Source organism: Dipodomys merriami, unplaced genomic scaffold (assembly GCF_024711535.1).
Source record: "Dipodomys merriami isolate MVZ:Mamm:240054 unplaced genomic scaffold, mDipMer1.0.p SCAF_507, whole genome shotgun sequence".
NCBI lineage: Eukaryota > Metazoa > Chordata > Mammalia > Rodentia > Heteromyidae > Dipodomys > Dipodomys merriami.
In genome coordinates, this window is record NW_027206077.1 from 242,422 (window position 1) to 251,988 (window position 9,567).

Below are 9,567 nucleotides of genomic sequence, written 5' to 3' on the forward strand. Positions count from 1 at the left end.
TAAGGAAGCTAAAACAATAGAATGGAAGAAAGACAGCCTCTTCAGTAAATGGTGCTGGCAAAATTGGTTAACTACATGTAGAAAACTAAAGCTAGATCCTTATATATCACCCTGCACCAGAATCAACTCCAAATGGATCAAAGACCTTGAACTCAAAGCAGACACTCTGAAAACATTACAGGATGGAATAGGAGAAACCCTAGGTCTCCTTGGCTCAGGTCGAAATTTTCTGAATAGTGACCCGGAAGCACAACAAATCAAAGAAAGGTTGGACAAATGGGATTGCATAAGATTGCAGAGCTTCTGCAGGGCAAATGACATAGCTGGCAAGATCAATAGAAAACCCACCGATTGGGAGAAGATCTTTACTAGCCATACAACGGACAAGGGTCACATATCTAAAATATACTTGGAACTCAAAAAATTAAACCACCCAACAACAAATCCTCAAAGAAACAACTGCCCAATAAATAAGTGGGCGAAAGACTTAAAGAGAAGCTTCTCTGAAGAAGAAAGAAGGATGGCCAATAGACACATGAAGAAATGTTCAACATCCCTAGCCATAAAAGAAATGCAAATCAAAACAACATTGAGATATCACCTCACTCCAGTTAGAACAGCAAAAATCAAGAACTCCAATAACAACAGATGCTGGAGGGGATGTGGACAGAAAGGAACCCTACTTCATTGTTGGTGGAAATGTAAACTTGTTCAACCACTTTGGAAAGCAGTATGGAGGTTCCTCAAAAGACTTCACATAGATCTCCCCTATGATCCAGCAATCCCACTTTTGGGCATTTACCCAAATGTTTACAAACAAGACCACACTAAAGCTACCAGCACAACTATGTTTATTGCAGCATTACTTACCATAGCTAAGATATGGAACCAACCCAGATGCCCCTCAGTAGATGAATGGATCAAGAAAATGTGGTATATATACACAATGGAATTCTATGCCTCCATCAGAAAGAATGACATTTCCCCATTTGTTAGGAAATGGAAAGGTTTGGAAAAAATTATATTAAGTGAAGTAAGCCAGGCCCAAAGAAGCATAGGTCCCATGGTTTCCCTTATTTGCAATATCTAGTATAGGTATGAGTCAAGCGGAAAAGGTCAGATAATGTGATGTTAGGAAAATGAACCCTTAAATATGTATTTTAATGTTTTCGTTTCTTTCATGCATGTATTTCTAATGCATTTATAAGATTATTTCTTTGTTGCTTTGTATGTCCCTCCCCCACAGTGTAACCCCCGTTTTCACTATATTTGATGTCAGTATAACATGTGGAGTAGATGGGGACAAACAAGTCGTTTAAGGATTCAGGTGGACCTGTTGCAACAATGAGAAGTACAAAATGTCATGTCAAAACCAGCTTTACAATGCCGGTGTGGGGGGGGAGGGGGGTATAATTGGGTGGGGGGAGGGGGGTAAAATTGGGTGGGGGGAGGGGGGAGGCGGGGAAGGGAAGTGAAGGGTAAACAAAGGAGGAGGCTGCAATGCTTGGTAAGAAATGTATGCATTATCCTGCCCATGTAATTGTAGCCCCTTTGTACAGTATGTTCTCAAATAAAATAAAATACAATTTAAAAAAAAAAAATTCTGCTTTACAAATGCTGAAAATTCTGGATATTATGTTGCAGCCAAAACGCTTTGTTGCGGCCTTGATTTTAGGATTAAGTGCTTTATTAACAATAATTAGCTCTTTAGCGATTTCTACAGCAGCCTTAGTAAATGAAGTAAACACTGCTCATTTTGTTACTGATTTAAACAAATATGTTTCATTAGCCCTAGCAGAACAACAAATTATAGATAAAAAGTTAAAAATGAAAATAAATGCTCTGGAGGAAGTGGTTTTGGCTATAGGTCAGGAAGTTAATAATTTAAAAACACAACTCTCAGTTAAATGTCATGCTAGTTTTAAATATATCTGTGTTACTGTTCTAAAATATTACTTTTCTTTTAATTGGAATGCCACCAAAAATCATTTGTTGGGAGTCTGGAGAGATAAAGATATCTCTCATGTTATGGAGGCTTTAAGGATAAAATTACAGCAGTTAGTAAAGCTCATTTAGATGTAAAAAACTTACAATCTTTGGCAGCATTATTTAAGCATAACGTGGAGGCCCTCAATCCTCTGGATTGCATTAATGTAATAATTATAATTACCATTGTCAGATCAATTCTCCCAATTCTTATTCTTATATTTCCAATCATTTTCCGGATGATCTTTAGATTTATCTCTTCTGTGCACCAAGACATTCATGAGCTTCAATTAAAAAATAAAAAAGGAAGAAATGCCATGACAATTCCTGCTGAAACTGCGTGAGAGATCACGCCAGACAAAGCATAAGCTTCATGGAAGCATGCTTGCAGGAAGAGGGTGTTGGTTCAAGGCTTCCTATATACTTGGCTGGACCTTTATTGCCTCTACCTTTATTCTAACTATATTCATCTTGGCTGTACATTTGTTTCCTTTATTCTCATTTTGGCTATTTTTCTATTGATCCACGAACAGAGCATGTGAAGACACTTACCCTCGTGCCTATCCTTGCTCTTCTCTGCTCTCTCTCTCTACTTCCACTCCTCTTGCAGGCCGCCTCACATCCTCTGCGCATGTACACCTGCCCCTGGGAGACCCTGGCCACTGCTGACTCCACAGTGAGGTCCCTGGACCCTGCCTCCTCCTCCCCTCTGCCCAGTCCCCTCTTCCCCTTGGCTCCGCCCCCTACCCTTGCCCAAAAGATCAGCCCTGACATGGCTTCCAGGCCATGGGAATTACAGCCTCACCTCAGCTCTGCACTCCCCGCCAACCCTAGCACTTGCTCAGGGGATCGAACCTCCCCTCAGCCCCACCACTAGAGGAGACTCTCCTCCAAGCCTCTCCACTCCACATATCAAGAACGTGCACAATGACCCAGTTAGAGAGAGAGACAGAGAGAGAGACTGAGAGACTGAGAGAGATAGAGATTGTTGGGGAAAACTACCTCTCAAGGACTCAGAACATAGCACCCTTTGGGATGACTCAGCACACAGCATACTTCAAAAAACAGCACAAAGCACACTAAGTAAAAGACTCAGCACAAATGTGTCTTTTGAAGGACTTAGCATATAGTAGCCTTGGGATGATTCAGCACACAGCACCCTTTGAAGGAGGGAGTCCATAGGCACGCCGTGTATAGGACTCAGTGCATGGCATGCTTTGAAAAACTCAGCACGTAGCACTCTTTCCCAGGACTCAGCATATAGCACACTGTGTTAAGACTATTTAAATACTTATACTTCAGCAGAAAAGCAACATGTTTAACAACTGTTACAAATAAAGTAAGAAATCAGAATATATTACTATACTAATCATTGAATGGATTTTTAGTGGCAGTCAAATATGTAAAAAATGAGGCAATATGCCATTCGTTTTCAATTAATAAGTGAGAAAGAATTTTCTAGGTCTTTTAAAATATATCATAAGTTTAATGAAGAAACTATTCTGTCTGTCATATGACAATCAGATAAAGATGATATTAGAGCAAAGAACAGATTGTACTAAGTTTTGGGATGTTAATGTATGTACTTATTTTGGTTTTGGAAAATTGTGAGGATTTCAAAATGGGGTATTGTTCTTGCTAGGCTGGCATTATGTCAGTGGTTAATTTTAGGATAAGGGTTCCCTTTCCACAAGAACATGCACCTGATCTGTCCTTTTAAGTTTCCCATCATCAATGGCATCAGAGTTGCACACCAACTTGTCTAGTTTCCTGGATCCTGCAGTCCTTCCAATCTTATTCTCTAGATAGTGCAGGATGGTGGAAATGCTCCAATGCACCCAGCTATAGATTGAGAAGGAACTCCCCTAAAATTTGGCCTGGTTTCTGTTCTCAAGCCTCCTAAGTAGTTAAGAGTACAGATTGGAGCCCCTGGTGCCAAACAGTAACAGTATTTTTAAAGCAATTAGACATTTATATGACAGGTTTGTGATTACCTCAGGAAAAGAATAAAAGAGCAATGAAGCATAGAGGACAAACAGAATTTTAGCTAGCTACTCAGAGGGTGAATCAGCTTAGCTAGCTACTCTGGAGGCCGAGATCTGAAAACCACTTTTCAAAGCCAGTACAATCATGAAAACACATGTGATTATCTCCAAAAAACCAGAAGTGCAGCAGTGGCTCAAGTGGTAGACCACTACCTTGGGCACAGATGCTTAGAGCAGGAATGATGAATGCATGCATGAGCACATGAACATGCATGTGTGTGTACAGGCACGTGTGTGTGTGCACACACACACAAATGAGTATTTCAATGCAGAGTTCTTTATTTTTTTTTACCTTGCTTTACTTTATTTCCCTGTATTAGTTCACAAATTAACAAAATCAGCTAAGCACCTATTTACATACAACTCATCATGTTTCTCTTATTTGCTCTTATTTGACCCAAAAGTAAATTATTCAAGAGATCAATTCATCTCCCTCATCTCTGTAATGTTAGATGATGGTTTAAGTTCTTCCTATCAATATAATTTTGTGAAATCCTACATCAAGCAGCATATTTCTTTCATGAAATGGGAAGCCTCTGGAAAAAAATAAACGATAGGTTTTACTCCTCCTGGAAATTTATAATCTTCATATAATACATGATATGTCTGTGTATGCCAAAAACGGCTGTGAAAATAAAAAGACCCTTCTAAGCACATAGAATTCGTGTACCATTAATAGGTCTGAAGGTTTTTTTTTTTTTATTCTGAAAATACCATATAGAAGAGTTTCAATTACATGGTCAAGATAATGAGTATATTTCTTATCAAGCATTGTTGCCTCTTCTTTTGTTTCCACTTCCTATCCTTTTCCATCTCATCCCTCCTGCCCCTCCCCCCCCATTATGCCCCGCCTTGCGAAAATTTTAAAGTTCATTTTTCGACATAACATTTTGTACATCTCATTGTTACAATGGGTCCAATTCTATCAATTTTTAAAAGATTTGTTTTTTTCCTTCCCCTCCACAAACTATACCAACATAAAATACAGTGAAAACAGGAGCTATATTGTGGGGAAGGGACATACAAAGCAACAAAAATTCATCTTATAAATATGTTAGAAACAATCGCACGAAAGAAAAAAATATTTGAATGCTTATCTTGGGGTAGATTTCACCTACCATCAACGAATCTTACCTTTTCTGCTTGTCTCAGACATATCCTATTTATTACCAATAAGGGAAACCATGGGGCCAATGTGTATTTGGGCCTGGATTACTTCACTTAATATAATTTTCCAAGACTTTCATTTTCCTAACAATGGGGCAATGTCATTCTTTCTGATGGAGGCAAAAAATTCCATTGTGTATATATACCACAATTTATTGATCCATTCATCTACTGAGGGGAATGTGGGTTGGTTCCAAGCTTAGCTATGGTAAATAATGTTGCCATAAACATAGTTGTGCTGAGAGCATTAGTGTGGTCTTCTTTGTGATCATTTGCGTAAATGCCCAAAAGTGTGATTGCTGGGTCATAGGGGAGCTCCATATGAAGTCTTTTGAGGAACCTCCATACCCCTTTCCAAAGTGGTTGAACAAGTTTACACTACCACCAACAATGCAGTAGGGTTCCCCTATCCACATCTCCTCCTGCATCTGTTGTTATTAGAGTTCTTGATTATAGCCATTCTAACTGGGATGAGGTGGTATCTCAATGTTGTTTTGATTTGCATTTTTTATAGCTAGGGAGGTTGAGCATTTCTTCATGTGTCTATTGGCCATCTTTCCTTCCTCTTCAGAGTAGTTTCTCTTTAAGCCTTTAGCCCACTTATTTATTGAGCAGTTGATACTTTGAGGATTTGTTTTTGGGGGATTTAATTTTTTGGAGTTCCAGATATATTTTAGATATGAGACCCTTGTCCATTGCATGGCTAGTGAAGATCTTCTCCCAATTTGTGGACTTTCTATGGATCTTGCTAGCTATGTCCTTTGCCATATAGAAGCTCTGCAATTTCATGCAGTTCCATTTGTCAACCTTTCTATGATTTGTTGTGTTTCTGGGTCTCTATTAAGCAATTTTCGGCCTGTACCAAGGAGATCTAGGGTTTCTCCTATTCCATCCAGAGTGTCTTCATATTGTGAGGTCTTTGATCCATTTGGAGTTGATTCTGCTACAGGGTGATATATAAGGATCTAGATTTATTTTTCAACAAGTAGTTAACCAATTTTGAGAGCACCATTTACTGAAGAGGCTGTCTTTCTTCCATTCTATTTTTTTCAGCTCCCTTATCAAATATTAGATGGCTGTAGGTTTTTAGGATCATTTCAATTCTATTCCATTTGTCCTGATGTCTGTTCTTGTGCCAGTACCAAGCTGTTTTGCTTACTATGGCTTTGTAGAAGAGTTTGAAATTTGGTACTGATTTTCCTCCAACACTGTTCTTTCTGTTAAGTATCGTTTTTGCTATTCAGGGTCTTTTATTGCTCCATATGAATTTTTGGATTGCCTTTCCTATGTCCTTGAAGAATGAGGTTGGAATATTGATAGGTATCACATTCAATTTGTAAGTAGCGTTGGAAAGTATTGCCATTATCACGATTTGATCTTTCCAATCGAGGAACATGGGAGTTTTTCCACTTTCTAAGTTTGTTTTGATTTCCTTTTTCAGGTATTTAAAGTTTTCATCATAGAAGTCCTTCACTCCTTTGATTAACTTAATTCCTAAGTATTTTATTTTTTGTGGGGCTACTACGAATGGAGTTGCTTTCCTAATTTCAGCCACAATTTTCTCATTGTTGGCATACAGAAAAGCCATTGATTTTTGAGGGTTAATTTCATACCCTTCTAGTTTGCCCAAGTTTTTAGTAACCTTGAGTAACTTGGGAGCGGGGTCTTTAAATACAAGATCATATCATCTGCAAAGAGGGAAAGTTATACTTCTTCTTCCCCTATTGGGTTCCTCTTTATGTTTGCATTGAAGAGCAGTAGAGAGAGTGGGCCTCCTTGTCTCGTTCCAGAGTTTAGAGGGAATAGCTTTAGATTTTCACCATTGAGTATAATGCTTTCTGTAGTTTTGTCATACACAACCTTTATTGTATTGAGGAATGTTCCATAAATTCCTAATTTTCTAGGACCTTCACCATAAAGGGGTGTTGGATCTTGTCAAAGGCTTTTTCTGGAACTATTGAGATAACCATGTGGTTCTTATCCTTGCTCTTGTTGATGTGATGAATTATGTTAATTGATTTGTGCATATTGAAGCAGCTTTGCATCCCTGAAATGAATCCTGTTTGCTCATGGTGTATGATTTTTTGGATGAATTGTTGAAGTTGATTAGCCAAAATTTTGGTGAGAGGATTTGCATCAATATTCCTCAAAGAAATGGGTCTATAGTGCTCTTTCTTTGATGAGGGTTTGGAGATGAGGGTTATGATGGCTTCATGGAAAGAGTTCGGTAGTGAACTTTCTCTTTCAATTTCATTGAAGAGTTGGAGGAGTATTGGTGTGAGCTCTGCTTTGAAGGCCTTGTAGAATTCTGCTGTATAACCATCTATTCCTGGGTTTTTCTTAGATGGGAGTTCTCTTATTGCTCTTTCTATTTCAATGCTTGATATGGGCCTGCTAAGATGGTTTAACTCATTTTAGTTTCTGCATGTCAATATTTGCCAGGAAAATGTCCATTTCTGTCAAGTTCTCAAACATATTAGCATAAAGTTTTGAGTAGTATTCCTTTATAATGTTCTGAATCTTGGTTGTTTTTGTGGTGATGTTTCCATTCTCATCTCTGAGTTATTAATTTCAGTGTGTTCTCTTCTTTTTCTTTTTTAAGGGTCTGTCAATTTTGTTAATTTTTTTGAAGAACCTTCTCATTTTGTTGATTCTTCATTTTTTTTTATTGGATTCTAATTCATTTAATTCTGATTGAATTTTAATTCTTTCTTTCCATCAACTGGTTTGGGGTTTATCTTGATTCTCTTTTTCAAGGAGTGTCAGATCTCATTAAATTGTTGGTTCCATGTCTCTCCAATTTGTTAATATAGGAACTCAGAGCTATAAACTTGCTTCTGAATCATGCCTTTTCTGTGTCCCAGAGGAGCAGAAAATCTCTGTGCTATTTTTTTTTGAATAATATGAACATTTGAACTTTGATTCTAAGCTCTCCCATAACCCACTGGTGTTTGAACAGTGTGTTTTTCAGCCTCCATCTTTTACTGGACTTTCTTTGGTGGCTTTTTGTGTTGAGTTCTAATTTTATTTCCTTTTGGTCTGATAGAATGCAAGATATGAATTCAATGTTTCTGAATTTTGACAAGTTTGATTTGGAAAATGTTCCATGTCCTGCTGATCTGGGATTTCTCTGTTGAGTTTTTGCCGACTTGATCTATTTAGTGGGGATAGTGGTTTGTTAAAGTCCCCAACAATTAATGTCGTTTGATCTATGCGAGATTTAAAGTAGTATTTCTTGGATAAATTTGGGTGAAAGAGATATCCCTTAATTAGTATGTAGTAACCTTCTTTATCTCCTCTCAATAATGTTAATTTGAAGTCTACTTTATTTGATATTAGGATTGCAACTCCTGCCTGTTTTGGGGGGCCTTTTTCTTGGTAGATTTTGTTCCAGCCTTTCACTTTCAAAATGTGTTTGATTTTTATGGGCAAGTTGTGATTCCTGAAGGTAGAAGATAGAAGAATCTTGCATTTTAAACCAAGTAGACAGTCTATGTCACTTAATTGGAGAGTTACATCCCCTAATATTGAGAGACAGGACTGAGAGGTATTTGGGTGCTCCTGCCATTTTATCCACCTTCCTAGGTGCTGCGCCTACTGGATTCTTTCTATGGTTCTTGGATTCTGTTTGTATGTGGTTTCTTGGCCTTTATTGTGGTCTTGTTGGTTTTCTATGTTTAGGACATCTTTAAGTATCTTTTGTAGAGCTGATTTGGTGGAGATTTATTGTTTGTTTTTCTTTGCTATGGAAGATTTTTATTAGACCTTCAATTATGAAGGAGAGTTTAGCTCGGTACACTATTCTTGGTTGGTAGTTGTTTGTATTTAGAGCATGGCATACACCATTCCAGGCTCTTCTTGCTTTAATTGTCTCTTTTGAGAAATATGAGGTGATTCTAATTGGTTTTCCTTTATAGGTGACTGATCTTTTCTCCTTGACAGCTTTAAGGATCTTTTCTTTGGTCTGAATTGATCCTGTGTGGCTTATAATTAATTGGACGATGGGAAGTCCTGTTCTTGTCTGGTCTATTTAGAGTTCTAAAAGCTTCTTGTATCTGAATATGCCTATCTTTTTGCGTGTTGGGAAGTTCTCTGCTGGGATCCTGTTGAACAAATTTTCTAGACCATTACCTTCTGTCTCTATGTGCTCCTCTACACCCATTTCCCTCAGATAAGCCTTCTGATGGCATCTTCCAAGTGTTGAATAGATCTATCATATTTCTTGAATTTGTCTTGGATAGTTGTATGTTCTTTCTCTATAATACCTAGGCTGTCTTCAATGCCGGAGATTCAATCTTGTGCATAGTCTAACCTACTGTCAAGACTTTCTACTTTATTTTTCATTTCTTTTCTTTTTAATTGGTCGGCT